Below are 20,273 nucleotides of genomic sequence, written 5' to 3' on the forward strand. Positions count from 1 at the left end.
AGAGAGAATGGGCGCGCCAGGGCTTCCAGCCTCTGCAAACGAACTCCAGACGCGTGCGCCCCCTTGTGCATCTGGCTAACGTGGGACCTGGGGAACCGAGCCTCGAACCGGGGTGCTTAGGCTTCACAGGCAAGCGCTTAACTGCTAAGCCATCTCTCCAGTCCATGGCCCCATCATTTTTTAAAAGAGATTCTTTTTTTAAAAAAATACTTATTTGTAAGAAGAGATAGAGAAAATGGGTGCACCAGGGCCTCCAGCCACTGCAAACGAACTCCAGACACATGTGCCACTTTGTGCATCTGGCTTACGTGGGTACTGGGGAATTGAACCTGTAATTCACTGTGTAGTCTCAGGGTGGCCTAGAACTCATGGTGATCCTCCTGCCTCAGCCTTCTGAGTGCTGGAATTAAGGGCATATGCCACCATGCCCGGCTCCTATCAGGTTTAAAAAATGACCCCACTATAGAATCTTGGCTAAAAGACAACCTTAATTTCCACCCACTTAATTATTTTCTGAAGTGTTCTTAGTGATATTTTTTCTGCATGTATTTGAACCTCTTTAAGTGATAGAAATTTTCTTTCAAGTAGTCTATGTGGTTTTTAGCTCTATTGTTAGAAAGTTCTTCATATAGGGTCTGTTTTTTTTGCGTGTTTTTTTTTTTTTTTTTTTTAACCTGGGAGTAAGCCTGTGGTGGAGTTACACCTTGTCTCAGGCTTAGGGATCTCAAATTAGAACATAGGAAAAACACACACACACACACACACACACACACACACACACACACAGAGAGAGAGAGAAGGTGAAAACTGTACTTGACAATCATTTAAATTGTATAGTGTACATGTTTTTGTATATATATCATTTATAGTTCTTATGCACAGTCAAGGGTGGGAGACACAGCTTTACTGAGCAAGAGAATTTTTTTCTTTTCCTTTTTTTTTTGGTTTTCCAAGGTAGGGTCTCACTCTAGCTCAGGGTGATCTGGAATTCATTCTCTAGTCTCAGGGTGACCTTGAACTCACAGAGATCCTCCTACCTGTGCCTCCTGAATGCTGGGATTAAAGGCTTGCACCACCATGCCTGTTTTTTTTTTCTTTTTTTAAGGCAGTGCCTCAAATGTAGTCCAGGCTGATCTGGAACTCACTCTGTAGTTCCAAGATGGCCTTGAAAGTCATGGAGATCCTTCTATCTCAGCTTCCTGAGTGCTGGGACTAAAGGCATGTACAGCTAGTTAAGAGAAATAAATATTTATGTAGATAATGAGGCCTTCAAACTCTTGTCTTTTTTTTTTTTATTTTTGAGGTAAGTTTCACTCTAGCTTAGGCTGACTTGGAATTAACTATGCAGTCTCAGGGTGGCCTCGAACTCATGGTGATCCACCTACTTCTTCCTCCCTAGTGCTGGGATTAAAGGTGTATACCACCATGCTCGGCTGCCTTTTTTTTTTTTTTTTTTTGAGGTATGGTTTCCCTGTAGCCCAGACTGAGCAGGAACTCTGTAGTCCCAGACTGGCCTCAATTTCACTGCAGCCCTTGTGCCTGATGAGTGCTAGGATTAAAGTTGTGTACCACCACAACTGGCATTAAACTCTTGCTTTTTTTCCCCCCCAAAGTTATTTCTGGAGAGAGAGGGAGAGAGAGAGAATGGGCGCGCCAGGGCCTCTAGCTGCTGCAGACGAATTCTATATGTACTTGTCACTTTGTGCGATAGTCTGTACATGGGTTCTGGGGAATTGTGTCTGGGTCCGTTGGCTTTGCAGGCAAGCAGTTCCCTTAATCACTAAGCCATCTCTCCAGCCCAACTCTTGCTTGTTTTTTGTTTTTTTGTTTTTTTTAAGGAAACACAAATTTTATTTTTTATTTATTGTTTTGGTTTTTTGAGGTAGGGTCTCACTCTAGCCCAGGCTGGCCTGGAATTCACTCTGTAGTCCCAGGGTGGCCTTGAACTCATGGCAATCCTCCTACCTCTGCCCTGGAGTGCTGGGATTAAAGGCATGTGCCACCATGCCTGGCCCAACTCTTGCTTTTAAAATTGTTACTTGGATTGCTGTGAGTTTGAGGCCACCGTGAGACTACAGAGTGAATTCCAGGTCAGCCTGGACTAGAGTGAAACCCTACTTCAACCTCCCCCTCCAGCAAAAAAAAGTTAGCTTCGATCAGAGTTTGGGAGATGACAGAGAATTCTGATATGTTTTTGCCTTCTCATTTGGAATTTATTCTATTACATTAAGTTCTCTCATAATAATAAGTGCTTCTAGCCATATTGTTAATACTAAACTGATAATTAGGAAAGGAAATGACATAAAATTATGTAAGTAAATTATAAATTATATAAATAAATTTAGATTTATAAATATATCTAAATTTTTGCTTTATTGGGTTTACATACACACTATCCTTTAAAAAATTATCTAGAACTTGGCCACCTGCTTCCTGTCTTTCCCTATTGGCATTTCCTGTTGTGGCTCTACTGAACAGCTGTCACTTTCTTTGTTCTTGAGCATGATCACATTTTACCAGAGGTCAGCTCATAAGTTCAGTGGGTATATGATGTACCTATTATTTCTGCTGCATGACTTGAGGCATTGTCAGTATTTCTCCCATTTATTCTTCACCTTTCAGGATTTTTTTTTTTTTTCTCCAAGTAAGGTTTCACTCCAGCCCAGGCTGACCTGAAATTTACTATGTAGTCTCAGGATGGCCTTGAACTCACAGTAATCTTCCTATCTCTATTTCCCAAGTTCTGGAGACATGTGCCACCACACCTGGCACCTTTCAGGGATAAATTTTAAGATATCTTTTAGCTTTTTCTCATCAGTTTACCTTTCTGGTGGTTTTTGCATGTGTACTCATTCTTTTTTACTTTGGTAACCTGAAGTACATTGTAAGATGCGAACTCAAGTTTAACTCCTTCTTGAAATCATATATCATAATTTAGACATAATCCTTACATACTTTTATCTGCTCTTTAAAGGTTTCTTGTTTTTATATTTTATACTTGTTTCATGAGCATTTGTCTCACTAACACAAGCTTATAAGATACAGTTTATTGAGGACAAATGTAACTGTAGACTTAAAACTTGCTTTTAGGGGGCTGGAGAGATGGCTTAGCAGTTAAGACACTTGCCTGCAAAGCCTAAGGACCCAGCTTCGATTCCCCAGGACCCACTTAAGCCAGATGCACAAGGTGGTGCATGTGTTTGGAATTTGTTTGCAGTGCCTGGAAGCCCTGGCATGCCCATTCTTTCTATCTGCCCCTCTGTCTGTCTCTTAAAAAAAACAAACAAACTTTTAATTTAATTTTTAATTTTTTTTTGAATGGGTGCACCAGGACCTTTAGCCTCTGCAAACGAACTCCAGATGCATGTGCTACCTTGTGCATTTGTCTAACGTAGGTCCTGGGGAATCAAACCTGGGTCCTTTGGCTTTGCAGGCAAGCACATTAACCTCTAAGCCATTTCTCCAGCTTGCAGGGACTTACTCTAGCTCTGGCTGACCTGGAATTCACTATGTAGTCTCAGTGGCCTCGAACTTGCAGTGATCCTCCTACCTCTGCCTCCCAAGTGCTGGGATTAAAGGCATGTGCCACCACACCCCACTATATTCTCCTGTTTTGATACCATTTTTCCCTCTCCTATTGTGCAGGTCTTTGCCAAGAGTACTGAGGTTGCATAGCATTTTAGAGCAAAGACAGAGTACATAATGTACTTTCAAGATTGTATGTGGAAGTCTGGGATCTATGGGTTTAAGTTCTTACCAGTAGGGCCCTAAATAAGTTTAGTCTATGGATTTACCAGTGGGGATCCTAAATACAGGCCTAAATTATTCTATCTAGATGTCTCTAGCAAGGTCTCAAAAGTCTGTTTGGGGGCTGGAGAGATGGCTTAGCGGTTAAGTGCTGGTCTGTGAAGCCTAAGGACCCCGGTTCAAGGCTTGATTACCCAGGACCCACGTTAGCCAGATGCATAAGGGGGTACACGTGTCTGGAGGTCGTTTTCAGTGGCTGGAGGCCCTGGCATGCCCATTCTCTCTGTCTGTCACTCTCAAATAAATAAATAAAAATAAACAAAAAATTTTTAGAAAAGTCTGTTTGGGTTGGGGCTGCCATACCAATGTGACCAAAAAAAAAAAAAAAAAAAAAATTCTAGAGTAAATAGAATGCAATCTGTTGGGTTACTTGGAGAGAGACCCTACCTCAAAAAAGTAAAGGAAAAAAAAAAAAAGGCAAGCATGCTATACTCAAGCTGTTCGTTGTGGTGCACACCTTCTAAGAGTATTGCCTTGAATTCAAGGCCACTCTGAAGCTACTTAGTGAATTCCAGATCAGCCTGGGCTAGAGCAAGACCCTATCTCAAAAAACAAAACAATGCCATGCTATAATTTACCACATGTAATATAGAAACCTTCAGTAGGTTAAACATCTTAGTTTTTCTAAAACCAGAAAATACCATACAGATGCAGGCATTGGCAAATGTGTCTAACCATCCTTTCAAAGGATGTGTGGCTCTCAAACCCTATGCGGTGGACTTTAGGACCAAACAAAAGAACCTGTCTTAGCATTCTGCCCAACTAAGATCTGTTGAGCAAGTCACAATCTCATTGTCTCTGCCTGTGAAGTCTGTCTGTAGTGGCTCTCCACCATTTGCCACCTAGCATGGGTCACAGCTTTGAAGGTTCTGGGTGCTACATGGAGTTCCCCCTTTTGCACACAGGGTTTCAGCCATATGAGCCCCAGTCTGCACATGCTGCATGAATCCTGGACCAATGGCTGAGTACATTCTATGCAGCTTCTGAAGAATATTGATCAATACTGCCAAAGACACTGAAGTCTGCTTCTCCTGGAGATAGTGAAAGGACCTTAATGAAAAGGGGTAAAAGAAAACCAGCTTTGGGAATTTAGCTGTGCTAGACATGGCTGGTGGCTTCCCCTGGTTAGGAGAGCAAGGGAATTGCCAGAAGTTCAATAGTCATTCTCCCAACTTATTTCCCAGTTTAATTAGGTTCATACTGAACTTGAGGTGAATATGAGTCAGTAGCTACAATCCTGATGAGTCCCCGAAGATGATAACGTCTAGGGTTGTTGGATTCGTTTTCTCTGCCGATTAAAGAAGCAAAAGTCAGGAGAAGGCTTAAAATAATAAAGTTTATTTCAGAGTAATAGGGAAAGAGAACTAACTCCTTTGGAGGGGATTCTAGAGCTGGAAAATCCACCTTTCTGGTGGGAACTCTACTATTTTTTTTTTTTTTTTCGAGGTAGGGTCTCACTCTGGTCCAGGCTGACCTGGAATTAACTCTGTCATCTCAGGGTGGCCTTGAACTCACGGCAATCTTCCTACCTCTGCCTCCCAAGTGCTGGGATTAAAGGCATGCACCACCACGCCTGGCTTTTTTTTTTTAAATTTATTTAATTTATTTGCAAGCAGAGACAGATAGATTGACATAGAGGATGGGCACATCAGAGCCTCAGGCTGCTGCAAACAAACCCCAGATGCATGTCCCTCTGTGCATCCAGCTTTACGTGGGCACTGGGGAATGGAACCTGGGTCATTGTAAGGCAAGTGCCTTAACCCATGAGCAATCTCTCCAGATCTGACAGTGACATGTTATATTCATCTGTCTCCCTAGTAAGGGTCTCCACTCTGCTCAAGGTGACTGTGTTATGGCGGTAACCACCATGGCAGGGAACTCTACTTTTATTGAATGAGAAGATGCCTGCCTGTCTAGAGTCCATGATTGGTCAGCTTAAGTGAAGACAAGAAGTGCTGGTTGGTCCATGATGCATCCAGTTCTGTGCAGGTGCCACAAAGCCAGCTAAACAAGCCTGCTGGTGGGAAAATTCACTTAGGCTGAAGAGGAGGAAGTGAAGTCACACTCTTTGCCATCATGGGTTAGAATATAGTCACCTATGACGGGCCCTTTTTCCCTGTTTGTCTGCCTAGCCAAGGAAACTACCTAATTAAAAGGTTTCAACATCAGATCTGTTGATATAAAAGACAGTTCTCACCTCAAAGTGGATAAGAGTTTATTCTGAAGCCGGGCGTGGTGGCCCACACCTTTAATCCCAGCACTCAGGAGGCAGAGGTAGGAGGATTGCTGTGAGTTCAAAGCCACCCTGAGATTACATAGTGAATCCAGGTCAGCCTGGGGTAGAGTGAGAACATACCTCAAAAAAAAAAAAAAAAAAAAAAAAAATTCTGGAGCCAGATATGACCATGGTTCAGTAACACAGATATAGGTTACCCAAAATTCCATGTTCCAACGTGTTAACAACTTTATGAAGATTTTATGGGTATAGAACAAAAGAAAGTTGTAAATCAAGGCACTTTCCAAATGCATTGGCTGACTATTAGGTAGTGGTTATAGCAAACCAGGGAAATCTCTGCTATAGGCTTCAGATGCTATATGATGACAGTCTTAGCTCTTGTCTTGGTGGAAGATGGGGGTCTGCACATATAAAAAGGTCATACCTAATCAACTGATAGTCTCCAGGATATTAGGTCAGAATCAGAGGTGTGCAAGAAATAGCTATTAAGGGGCTAAAGGAGGTAAGGTAATTTGGCTCTGATTTTGCAACATTCCATCTCTGTGATCACTGGATTTCTACATTTAGCCTGTTGGGGAATTTTAGTTCACATATCCAACAAGTCATCATCTGTCCTTGTGGGCAAATTTTTTCCCTCTTTGGGATTCTTTTCTTTAGCAATCTGTCCTGATACAAAAGGTGCAATTAGCATTTCCAGTGCAAGCCTATATATCTAGTTTTAGGGTATTTATTGCTCCAGTGTAAATCAAACCAGTTACCTTTGGGATGACTTTCTAGCTCACCTATGTTGAGTGTAAAGCGGGTTCCCTTCTTGGATTTGGTTAGGTTGTTTTGCTCTTCAGATCAGCTGTGCTGGGTGCTGTGTGTGGAGGAAGAGTGGCTCCAATTCCTTGGTGTCCTCAGATCTCCAGTGGTTCTAGGTGCTGGCATATGGGGAAGGTAAGAGGATCGCTGTGAGTTTGAGGCTAGCCTGGACTGCGGAGTGAGTTCTAGGTCAGCCTGGACTAGAGTGAGACCTGCCTCAGGAAGTAAATCAGCAAACAAAATAATCCAAGATTTGGATGTTGGGTGTACTTGTTGGCAGTGTGGTGCTCGGCTTTCTCAAAGAGCAGAACAAGACGTATATCTACATATTAGTCTGTGTTCGTTTACCTCTCTGTAAATATTTCTACATGTAACTACCTCTTTCTGTATTAAGTTAAATACAAGCTTGTGATGTCTCCAACTTTTTAAAATTTATCACAACATAGACTATTCTGCTGTTCTTTTGTTCTCTGTAGCTTCCTATGTTATAAGAAATTTAGCTCACCACCTACCATCCACTTATTTTTAGTTCCAGTGTCTGTATTCAGGGGTTTTACAGTTGTTAGCATCATTCAGTACTTTAACTCTTCGGTTCTTCTCCAGATGTGATTTCATTTAGTTACAATAAACTGAGATTCTTTCGTCACATTATATATATATTTTATTTATTTGAGAAAGAAAGAGGTAGGGCCTCTAGCCATTGTTAATGGATTCCAGATGCATGTGCCACCTTGTGCATGTGGCTTATGTGGGCACTGGAGAATTGAACCTGGGTCCTTAGGCTTTGCAGGCAAGCACCTTAACTGCTAAACTATCTCACTAGCCCCTTTTGTCACATTTTAGATTCCATGATGAGAACTTTGTATTTCCTAACTGATTGTTGTTGTTATTATATTTTTTTGAGGCAAGTCTAAGCGACTAGCCTTTTTTTTTTTAAATGCAGGAGAGAGAGAGAGAGAGAGAGAGAGAGAGAGAGAGAGAGACAGAAAGTTCCAGATGTGTGTACCACCTTGTGCTCCTGTGCGACCTTGTATGCTTGCGTCACCATTTGTGTACCTGGCTTAAGTGGGGCCTGGAGAGTAGAACATGGGTCCTTAGGCTTTTCAGGCAAATGCCTTAACCATTAAGCCACCTCTCCAGCCTTTATTTTGATTATTATTTTTTTTTGTTTTTGTTTTTCGAGGTAGGGTCTCACTCTAGTCCAGGCTGATCTGAAACTCTCTTTGTAGTCTCAGAGTAGCCTAGAACTCATGGTGATCCACCTACCTCTACCTCCTGAGTGCTGGGATTAAAGGCGTGCGCCACCATGCCCATCTTTTTATTTTGATTATTTTGAGGAAGGGTCTTGCTGCCCAGGCTGACCTGGAATTCACTTTGTAGTCTCAAGGTGGCCTTAAACTCACAGCGATCCTCCTACCTTGGCCTCCTGAGTGCTGGGTGTTTGTTTTTGAGGTAGAGTCTCATTCTAGCCCAGGCATCAAGTTCAATTGCAGTGATTGAGGCCCTGGCGTGCCAATTCTCTCTCTCAATCTCTCTAAAAAAAAAAAAAAAATATATATATATATATATATATATATGTATATATATGTATGTGTGTGTGAATATATATATATGTATACATATATATGTGTGTGTGTATGTGCATATATGTATATTTGTGTATATATATATATATGTATATATATAAATAAATAAAATAAAAAATTGTCTCATGGCTCACAAATGTTCTGCTCTTTTATCCCATTCTTACTGTATTCTGAATTCATTTTTATTTATCTGAGAGAGAGAGAGAGAGGGAGGGGGAGGGAGGGGGGGGAGGGAATGAATGAATGGACACACCAGAGTCTTCAGCCACTGTAACCAAACTCCAGGCGCATGTGCCGCCTTGTGTATCTGGCTTAGATGGGACCTGGGTAATGGAACCTGGGTCCTTTGGCTTCACAAGCAACCACCTTAATGCTAAGCCATCTCTCTAGCCCTCATTGTATTCTCAATTTTATTTTGGTTTGTTTCTATTGCTCTTCTCTTTTTTTTTAAGATTTATATTTATTTGTTTATTTGAGATGGGGGTGGGTGCAGAGAATGGTCATGCCAGGGCCTCTAGTCACTGCAAATGAACTCTAGACACATGTGCTATCTTGTGCGTCTGGCTTACATGGGACCTGGAGACTTGAACCTGGGTCCTTAGGCTTTGCAGGCATGTGCTTTAACCACTAAGCTATCTCTGCAGCCCTCAATTGCTCTTTCTTTACATTGACTTTGTATTCTTCTCTTGTTAACCTTTTTATTTTTTATTTTTCAAGGTAGGGTCTCATTGTAGCCCAGGCTGACCTAGAATTCACTATCTAGTCTCAGAGTGGTCTCGAACTCACTGTGGCCTCCTACCTCTGCCTCCCAAGTGCTGGGATTAAAGGCATGTGCCACCATGCCCAGCTGTCTTGTTAATCTTTTTATGAGAATTTATTTATTATTTATTTGCAAATACAGAAAGAAAGAGAATGGGTGTGCCAGGGCCTCCGGCTGCTGCAAACGAACTCCACATGCATGCTTCAATTTGTGCATCTGGTTTTATGTGGGTACTGGAAAATTGAACCCTGTCTGTCAGACATTGCAGGCAAGTGCCTCAATCACTCTAGTCCCTTAATCTTTTTTTTTTTTTTTTTGCTTTTTGTCTTATTTTTGTTGAGAGAAAGTACATGCACATGCATTTGCCAGGTCCGTTGGCTGCTGTAAATAAACTCCAGATGCATGTGCCATCTTGTGTATCTGACTTACGTGGGTCTTGGGGAATTGAACCTGGGTCCTTTGGCTTTGCAGGCAAACACTTTAACTGCTAAACCATCTCTCCAGCCCATCTCATTTCTATTTAATATTTTATTTTTATTTATTTGAGAGAGAAAGGTGGGGGGGGAGAGAGGGACAGAAAGAGAGACAGAGAATGAGCATGCCAGGGCCTCCAGCCACTGCAAATGAACTTCAGACTCGTGCACCACCAGTGCATCTGGCTTACATGGGTACTGGGGAATCAAACCTGGGTCTTTAGGCTTTGCAAGCGCCTTAACCATTAAGCCATCTCTCCAGCCTCCATTTTTTTTTTTAAGCAAAACTATTTTATTTGCTTATTTATTTATTTGAGAGAGAGAGAAAGAGGCAGATAGAAATAGAATGGTGTGTCAGGGCCTTTTGCCACTGCAAATGAACACCAGATGCATGTGCCACCTTATGCATCTGACTTATGTGGGTCCTGGGGAATTGAACCTGGGTCTTTAGGCTTCACAGGTAAACGCCTTAACTGCTAAGACATCTCTCCAGCCCCATATTGTTACTCTTATGCATTGTTCATTTCAGCCTGCTGTGTGTATGCTGTAATTTGTGGTTTGATAGGCATGCAGTGATGTGGCAGATATGAAGAAATAGTGGCTGAATGTGATGCCAAAATATGACAGATTTCTAGTTCCATAAGATCTCTAACAAGGGTCCATAAAGCCATTCTAAGTATCAAGTGAACTTTGATGCCCTTCCATTTCCATATTAAGCTTTAGTTTCTCTGCCAGAGCTACATATGTGTCATTTTTTTGTATGAATAGTCTACATTTCTACTCATGGACATTTACTTCAGTCGTATAGTATTTGTTTTATAAGATACCAGAATGCTTGGGCTGTTGGATGGACTACAGATTGCTAAGATTATATGTTTGTTTGCATAATGAGGTCATCATTTTGCTATGACAAACTTTCATAGACATATTTCATATGGTTTATATATTTTTTTCATTCTGCTTATTCATTAGTGATCAGAAAGTTGGATTACCTGCTGAACTTTCCCTTGGTTGTTGCTTTCAGTGATGACACCAGTGCCAGTTGGGATTGGCCATTTCTATCACCTCCATGTGAATTTGTGTTAACTTGAAACACTTTGCAGCCTCAGAGCTGGTGTCAGCTAGCCACTTGCATTCAGTAGTGTCTTTCTCCTTCTCTTGCTCCCCTGTCCCAGCAGATGTCACCCTCTGGAGAAGACAGACCCACAGTTAGCACTTTCTTCAGATGCTGACACTTGATGAACAGCTGCTCTTGGTCACAAGGTTTAGAAGACCAAGTATTCATCCTCCCAGATTGGATCACTTTCTATATGGATCTTTTATTTCTATGCCTTTTTTAAAAAAAGAAACTTTTGGGACATATTTTGGATTACAACTGTTCATCTTCATCTATGCAAAGAAGTACTGCTGCTGGGCATCTGAGGTATGTCTTTTCTTCTGAGAGTCATATCATGCAGGCACCCAGAGCTGCACAGACTGATGATACACTCACGGTACTGTCCCCTCTAGGACTCTGTTCTCTTTCATTTATTTGATATTTTTCTTTCTCCCTTTTAATTTTCATTTCAACAATTACAATAGCTCAGAAAGGACTCTTTCTTATCACCTCCTTGAAAATACTGGACAATGGGTTAAAGTACTAGGAACAGTTGGATTTCTTATTACTTACATTGACACTGTGACTTTGATGAACTTTGTTCTCATTCTGCTTAAACATAAGTGGTGTGGGAAAATTTAGCATTTACAGCATAATGTGTGGGTATATAACTTTAGAGTGTGGTTCACAATTATTTACAGGAAAAGGTATGATAATGTAGATTTTGAGTTAAAAATTGATGCCAGTCTCAGTTTTGACCTTTTTTTTTAAATCAAGGTAGGATCTCACTCTAGCCCAGGTTGACTTGAAACTCACTATATAGTCTCAGGGTGGCCTTGAAACTCACGCTGATCCTCCTTTCTCTGCCTCCCAAGTGTTGGAATTAAGGTATATGCCACCATGACCAGCCATCAGTTTTGACATTTTTATTGCTGTGCTTTGAGAATTTAAAGTATATAATCATTTTCTCATCTCTCTAATGAGTAAATTGTTACCTTCTTTTATCCAACTCCATGGAGTAATTGTAATCAAATTAAAAAAAAAATCAAGATAGGGCTGAAGGAATGGCTTAGTGGTAAAGGTGTTTGCCTGCAAAGCCAAAGAACCCAGGTTCGGTTCCCCAGGACCCATGTTAGTCAGATGCACAAGTGGGCGCATGTGTCTGGAGTTCGTATGCAGTGGCTGGAGGCCCTGTGCGCCCACTATCTCTCAAATACATACATCTCGGTCAAATACATAAATAAAATAAAAATAAAATATATTTTAAAAAATCAAGATAAAGGGTTATTGCTGCAATATAGTACCCAACATAGTACTTTTTTTTGGCCAACTTGGAGCCTCAGTTTTCCTTTATTTTTAAAGATTTATTTTTGTTTACTTATTTATTAGAGAAAGAGAGGGGGGAGAGAGAGAGAAAGTGAGAATGGGCACACCAGGGCCTCTAACCACTGCAAATGAACTCCAGATGCATGTGCCACCATGTGTATCTGGCTTATGTGGGAACTGGATAATCGAACCTGGGTCCTTAGGCTTTGCAGGCATGTGCCTTAACCACTAAGCCATCTCTCCAGCCCTCAGTTTTTCTTTATGAAAACCTTTGGCAGTATAGGTCTGCCATGTTGAATTAGATTTCCTTTTTTTTTTTTTTCCTAACAGTGCTGGGGATCAAACCTAGGACTTTACTAAGCCCTCTATTCCTGTGCTACATCCTTGGTCCCCTGAATAAGATTTTTTAGTTTTCATTCTTTTAAAGAATACTTGAAAATATCTTATTTAGTGTATGAATATGTATGTGTGTGTGAGGCATGTATGTGCTATGGCATATGTGTAGAACTCAAGAACTTTTGGGTTAGTCCTAACCGTCTACCTTGTTCTAAGACTAGGTGAGGTCTCTTGTTCACAGCACTGTTCATATGCTTCTGGGAAATTGTCCTGTCTCTGCCTTCCTTTTTGTAGTAGGTGCACTAGGATTGTTGAAAGGGCTTTTATGTGGTATCTGGGGAGCTGTACCCAGGTACTTAGAGTTATGCACTGAGCCATCTACCCAACCTCTAAATTTCCTTTTTTTTCTTTGAGGCAAGCCCAACAGATTTCCTTTTTAATTTTTTTTTTTTAAATTTCAGAGTGATATACAGATAGAGAGAGAGAGAGAGAGAGAGAGAGAGAGAGAGAGAATTGGTACGCCAGGGCCTCTAGCCACTGCAGTCTAACTGTAGACTGCTGGGACAGGGGAGCAAGAGAAGGAGAAAGACACTACTGAATGCAACCTTGTGCACCTGTGTTATTGTGCGTCTGGCTTATGTGGGACCTGGGGAGTTGAACATGGGTCCTTAGGCTTTGTAGGCAAGCGCCTTAACCACTAAGCCAACTTTCCAACCTTAAATTTCCATTCTTAATCATGAGTGCACAGTTTTTTTTTCTATTTTTATTTATTTATTTGAGAGCAACAGAGAGAGAGAGAAAGAGGCAGAGAGAATGAGCACATCTGGGCCTCCAGCCACTGCAAACAAACTCCAGACGTATGCACCACCTTGTGCATCTGGCTTTATGTGGGTACTGCAGAATTGAGCCTTGAACTGGGGTCCTTAAGGCTTCACAGACAAACGCTTAACTGCTAAGCCATCTCTGTAGCCCAGGCTGACCTGGAATTCACTAACTCCAGGTTGGCTTTAGACTTACAGTGATCTTTCCATCTCAGCCTCCTGTTTACAGGCATGTGCCATCATCCCTGGATCCCTTTTGAGACATGGTCTCCTGCTGCTGCTTAGAGGCTTCCAGGTTCTCCTGGTTCCACCTTCCATTCCCATAGATGCATTGGGATCACAAACATACCTATTACTTTGTGTCCCATTTACATGGGTGCTGAGGAAGATCGAACTTGGGGTGGCAGACTAACAAGCAAGCATCTTTAACCACTGAACCATCTCCCAAGCCCTTCCTCCCCTTTTAAGTAAGAGAAGATGATAGTTGTCAGGGGTAGCAGAGACCATGATGGAACACAGTCTTAATTCTAATTATGTATCTATTTTTCAAGTAGAGTGAGCAGGTTTTGCTGAACTGGATATGCACTGAAAAAAAAAATTAAGAGTTAAGGTCAACTCCCAAGATTTTGTTTTATTTATTTATTTTTTTTTTTTTAGGTCATTAGCATGTGAGAGACTACAACTTTTTTGTGATGATTTACTAGTTTATAATGAATAAAATAAGTTTGTGTACTTTGTCTTTTTGTTAAATAATGCCAAATAATGAATTTCTGGTCTGTCCTGGGATGTGAGCTAAGGATTCTGTTTTTTAGGAAGCAGTGAAAATATAAAATATAGCTGGGAGCTTTTCTGTACCATTGGAAAGCAGATGAGACTAAGATTCTAAAACAGGAAGTATATTCATAATCTAAGTTTAGAAATCAGTGGGGTAAAGTTCAGGTTAGGTTGTGAAGTGAGCCAGAAAGAATCCTGAGGTATGCTGGCTAGATTGGCTAGATAAAGCAGTGAGTTCCAGGTTCATTGAGGAACCCTGTCGAAAAAATAAGGTGCATGGCTGGGTGTGGTGGCACACGTTTATTCTCAGCTCTTGGGAGGCAGAGGTAGGAGGATTGCCGTGAGTTCAAGGCCATCCTGAGACTACGTAGTGAATTCCAGGTCAGCCTGGCTAAATAAAATATTTTTAAAAAATTAAAAAAATGTAAGGCCGGGCATGGTGGTGCATGCCTTTAATCCTAGCACTCAGGAGGTAGAAGTAGGAGGATTGTCGTGAGTTCAAGGCCACCTGAGACTAGAGTGAACTCCAGGTCAGTCTGGGCTAGAGTGAGACTCTACCCTGAACCCTCACCCCTAGAAAAAAAATGGATTGAAGATACCTGATGCTGACTTCTGGCTTCCATATGCACCTATACACATGTGTGCCCATACACACATGCAAAAGAAAAAAAGTGGTTGTCCATCACATAGGATGTGTGGGGTAGCTCTGATTTCTGATAAAGGCTTTATATGTGATATAAGGAGCTGGAAATAAAATGGGGTGCCTAGGAGTAACCCTAATTTTGTGTCTGATAATTAACCAAAGATTTGGTAATCCAGGCTAAAGAGGATGATTTTTTTTTTTTGGTTTTTCATGGTAGGATCTTTTAGTTACCAAAAAATGCTGCCTGTAGTTCTTTTTGTTTTTCTTTTCCTTCCTTCCTTCCTTTGTTCACTTATTCATTCATTTGTTTCATACATGTATGTCTGGCACCTCGCAAGGTGTTAGTGATATAATGGTGAAAAAGATAAGAGTTTCCTGTCCTTAGTTTATAGTCTAGGCTTTCATCATTTTTTCTCCACCCCCATTAGGCTATTGTGGTAACTATTCTCATGTTTATGGCTATAAAAACAAAATGCAGATTTATATTAATAGATACAAAAGTAACAAGTGTTCAACACCCAAAGTGGAAGACTTTCTAAACTTATAATCTTGAAGTACTGCTGATAAAACTTAAATGTACATTTCTCTTACTTTTAAAAGTTGTTATTAATTAATTTATTTGAGAGAGAAACAGGCAGATAGAGAATGGGAGTTCCAGAGCCTCCATCCACTGCAAATGAATTCTTTTTTTTTTTTTTAATTTTTATTAACATTTTTCATGATTATAAAATATATCCCATGGTAATTCCCTCCCTCCCCACCCCCACACTTTCCCGTTTGAAATTCCATTCTCCATCATATTACCTCCCCATTACAATCATTGTAATTACATATATACAATATCAACCTATTAAGTATCCTCCTCCCTTCCTTTCTCCACCCTTTATGTCTCCTTTTCAACTTACTGGCCTCTGCTACTAAGTATTTTCATTCTCACGCAGAAGCCCAGTCATCTGTAGCTAGGATCCACATATGAGAGAGAACATGTGGCGCTTGGCTTTCTGGGCCTGGGTTACCTGACTTAGTATAATACTTTCCAGGTCCATCCATTTTTCTGCAAATTTCATAACTTCATTTTTCTTTACCGCTGAGTAGAACTCCATTGTATAAATGTACCACATCTTCATTATCCACTCATCTGTTGAGGGACATCTAGGCTGGTTCCATTTCCCAGCTATTATAAATTGAGCAGCAATAAACATGGTTGAGCATGTACTTCTAAGGAAATGAGATGAGTCCTTTGGATATATGCCTAGGAGCGCTATAGCTGGGTCATATGGTAGATCAATCTCTAGCTGCTTTAGGAACCTTCACACTGTTTTCCACAATGGCTGGACCAGATTGCATTCCCACCAGCAGTGCAGAAGGGTTCCTTTTTTTCCACATCCCCGCCAACATTTATGATCATTTGTTTTCATGATGGTGGCCAATCTGACAGGAGTGAGATGGAATCTCAATGTAGTTTTAATCTGCATTTCCCTGATGACTAGTGACGTAGAACATTTTTTTAGATGCTTATATGCCATTCGTATTTCTTCCTTTGAGAACTCTCTATTTAGCTCCATAGCCCATTTTTTGATTGGCTTGTTTGATTCCTTATTATTTAACTTTTTGAGTTCTTTGTATATCCTAGATATTAATCCTCTATCAGATATATAGCTGGTGAAGATTTTTTCCCATTCTGTAGGTTGCCTCTTTGCTTTGTTCACTGTGTCCTTTGCGGTGCAAAATCTTTGTAATTTCATTAGGTCCCAGTGGTTAATCTGTGGTTTTATTGCCTGAGCAATTGGGGTTGTATTCAGAAAGTCTTTGCCAAGACCAATATGTTGAAGGGTTTCCCCTACTTTTTCCTCTAGCAGTTTCAAAGTTTCCGGTCTGATATTAAGGTCTTTAATCCATTTGGATTTAATTCTTGTGCATGGCGAGAGAGAAGAATCTATTTTCATCCTTCTGCAGATATTTATCCAGTTTTCAAAACACCATTTGCTGAAGAGGCTGTCTCTTCTCCCATGAGTATTTTTGGCATTTTTATCGAATATCAGGTGGCTATAGCTACTTGGGCTTACATCTGGGTCCTCTATTCTGTTCCACTGATCTACATGTCTGTTTTTGTGCCAGTACCATGCTGTTTTTGTTACTATGGCTCTGTAGTATAGGTTAAAATCAGGTATGGTGATACCACCAGCCTCTTTTTTGTTGCTCAGTATTATTTTAGATATTCGAGGTTTTTTGTGATTCCAAATGAATTTTTGGATTGTTTTTTCTATTTCCATGAAGAAAGCCTTTGGAATTTTGATAGGGATTGCATTAAATGTGTAGATTGCTTTAGGTAAGATTGCCATTTTCACGATACTGATTCTTCCAATCCAGGAACAAGGGATGTTTCTCCACTTTCTAGTGTCTTCTGCAATTTCTCGCTTGAGTGTTTTAAAGTTCTCATTGTATAGATTCTTTACTTCCTTGGTTAGGTTTATTCCAAGGTATTTTATTTTTTTTGATGCAATTGTGAATGGGAGTGATTCTCTGATTTCATCCTCTGTGTGTTTGTTGTTAGCATATATGAAGGCTACTGATTTCTGTGTATTTATTTTGTATCCTGCTACATTGCTGTAGGTTTTGATCAGCTCTAACAGCTTGCTAGTAGAGTCTCTAGGGTCCTTTATGTATAGAATCATGTCATCTGCAAATAATGATAACTTGATTTCTTTCTTTCCAATTTGTATCCCTTTTATGTGTGTCTCTTGCCTTATTGCTATGGCTAAGACTTCCAAAACTATATTAAATAAAAGTGGGGACAGTGGACACCCTTGTCTTGTTCCTGATTTTAGTGGAAAAGCTTCCAGTTTTTCCCCATTTAGTAATATGTTGGCTGTAGGCTTGTCATAAATAGCCTTTATTATATTGAGATATGTTCCTTCTATTCCCAGTCTCTGTAGGACTTTTATCATGAAGGGATGTTGGATTTTGTCAAATGCTTTCTCTGCATCTAATGAGATGATCATGTGATTTTTGTCCTTCAACCCGTTTATGTAATGTATTACATTTATAGATTTGTGTATGTTGAACCATCCCTGCATCTCTGGGATAAAGCCTACTTGGTCAGGGTGAATGATCTTTTTGATATACTCTTGTATTCTGTTTGCCAATATTTTGTTGAGAATTTTTGCATCTCTGTTCATGAGGGAGATTGGTCTGTAATTTTCTTTTTTTGTTCTATCTTTGCCTGGTTTTGGTATCAGGGTGATGCTGGCCTCATAGAAGGAGTTTGGTAGAATTCCTTCTTTTTCTATTTCCTGGAAAAGCTTAAGAAGCTATGGTGTTAGCTCTTCCTTAAAAGTCTGGTAAAATTCAGCAGTGAATCCATCTGGGCCTGGGCTTTTTTTAGTTGGGAGATTATTGATAACTGTTCGGATCTCCATGTTTGTTATAGGTCTATTTAAGTGATTAATCTCATTTTGATTTAATTTAGGTAGGTCATATAGATCAAGGAAATCATCCATTTCTTTCAGATTTTCATACTTTGTGGAGTATATGCTTTTGTAGTATGTCCCTATGATTTTTTGAATTTCTCTGGAATCTGTTGTGATGTTGCCTTGTTCATCTCTGATTTTATTAATTTGTGTCTCTTCTCTCTTTCTTTTGGTCAGATTTGCTAAGGGTTTATCAATCTTGTTTATCCTTTCAAAGAACCAACTCTTTGTTTCATTAATTCTTTGGATTGTTCTTTTTGTTTTCTATTTCATTAATTTCTGCCCTAATCTTTATTATTTCTTCCCGTCTACTAATTTTTGGTTTGCCTTGTTCTTCTTTTTCCAAGGCTTTAAGGTGAAGCATTAGGTCGTTTACTTGCGACCTTTCTAATTTCTTAATATAGGCACTTAAGGCTATAAATTTACCTCTTAGAACTGCCTTCATTGTGTCCTAGAGATTTTGGTATGTTGTGTTCTCATTATCATTTGACTCTATAAATTTTTTGATTTCCTTTTTGATTTCTTCATTGGACCACTCATCATTTAGTAGTGTATTGTTTAGTTTCCATGATTTTGTGTATGCTCTATAGCCTTTCTTGCTACTGATTTGTAGTTTAATTCCATTGTGGTCAGATAGAATGCAAGGAATTATTTCAATTTTCCTGAATTTGTTAAGATTTGCTTTGTGTCCTAATATATGGTCTATTTTAGAGAATGTTCCATGTGCTGCTGAAAAGAATGTATATTCTGCAGCCTTTGGATGAAATGTCCTGTATATATCTGTTAGGTCCATTCCTTCTATGACCTCATTTAGTCCAGATGCCTCTCTGTTTATTCTTTCCCTGGATGACCTGTCAATTGATGAGAGTGGGGTGTTAAGGTCACCCACCACCACTGTGTTTGGTGTTATCTGTGACCTTAGTTCTAATAGTGTTTGTTTGATGAATTTGGGAGCCCCCATGTTAGGTGCATATATGTTTAGGATTGTAATGTCCTCCTGTTGGAGTGTGCCCTTAATCAATATAAAGTGACCTTCCTTATCTTTCTTGACTAACGTTGGACTAAAGTCTACCCTGTCTGATATTAGGATAGCAACCCCTGCTTGTTTTCTAGGCCCATTCGCTTGAAACACCGTCTTCCAACCTTTCACCCTAAGATAATGTCTATCCTTTGTAGAAAGGTGAGTTTCTTGGAGACAACAAATTGTAGGATCCTGCTTTTTAACCCAGTCTGCAAATCTATGTCTTTTCGTTGGGGCATTGAGACCGTTGATATTAAGAGATATTATTGAAAGGTGTGTATTTATGTTTGCCATTTTGTGTGTGTGTGTGTGTTACTGGTTCTATCTGTGCTCTCTTCTGTTAACTGGTATTTGAGTATAGCTTGTTTTTTCTAGGTTCCTTATATGTGTGCTTTTCCTTTTGTTCAGCATGGAGGATTCTATCAAGTATTTTCTGTAGAGCTGGTTTTGTCTTCAAATACTCCTTTAACCTGCTTTTGTCATGGAATGTCTTTATTTCTCCATCTATTTGAATGGATAACTTTGCAGGATCAAGTAACCTTGGTTGACAGTTGTTACCTTTCAGAACTTGGAATATATCACTCCAAGCCCTTCTGGCTTTAAAAGTTTGTGTTGAATAGTCTGCTGTAATCCTGATGGGCTTGCTTTTGTAGGTAACTTGATTTTTCTCTCTAACTGCTTTCAATAATTTTTCTTTGGTTTGTGTGTTTGGAAGTTTGATTATAATGTGGCGAGGGGAGGTTCTTTCTGGGTTTTGTCTGGCTGGGGTTCTAAAGGCTTCCTGTATCTGTATTGGCACCTCTTTCCCAATTTCGGGAGAAATTTTCCTCTGTGATTTTGTTGAAGATGCCTACTATGCCTCTGGAGTGGAGTTCTTCTCCTTCTACTATGCCCTGAATTCTTATATTGGATCTTTTCATAGTGTCCCGAATATCTTGAAATTCCCACTCATACTTTTCTATAAGTTTGTCTTTCTCTTTGTTGGACTGCATTAGGTCTGCCACCTGGTCTTCTAGCTTAGATATTGTGTCCTCTCCCTCATCCATCCTACTGGTGAGATTTTCTACAGAGTTTTTTATTTCATTAACTGTGTTCTTCATTGCTAGTAATTCTGACTGGT

General features: G+C 40.0%; 1 protein-coding gene across 1 annotated transcript in view; it reads left to right on the forward strand.

Annotated features, from left to right (window-relative positions):
- Positions 1–20,273, forward strand: part of Tmcc1 (transmembrane and coiled-coil domain family 1) — a 170,493-nt gene that overhangs the window by 3,277 nt on the left and 146,943 nt on the right. Inside the window, exon 2 of the mRNA XM_045133589.1 lies at positions 10,845–11,089. The gene's annotated coding sequence lies outside the window, so the exon portion shown is untranslated. The remainder of the gene's footprint in view (positions 1–10,844; positions 11,090–20,273) is intronic.

This window comes from Jaculus jaculus, chromosome 14 (genome assembly GCF_020740685.1).
Source record: "Jaculus jaculus isolate mJacJac1 chromosome 14, mJacJac1.mat.Y.cur, whole genome shotgun sequence".
In the NCBI taxonomy this organism is placed as follows: Eukaryota; Metazoa; Chordata; class Mammalia; order Rodentia; family Dipodidae; genus Jaculus; species Jaculus jaculus.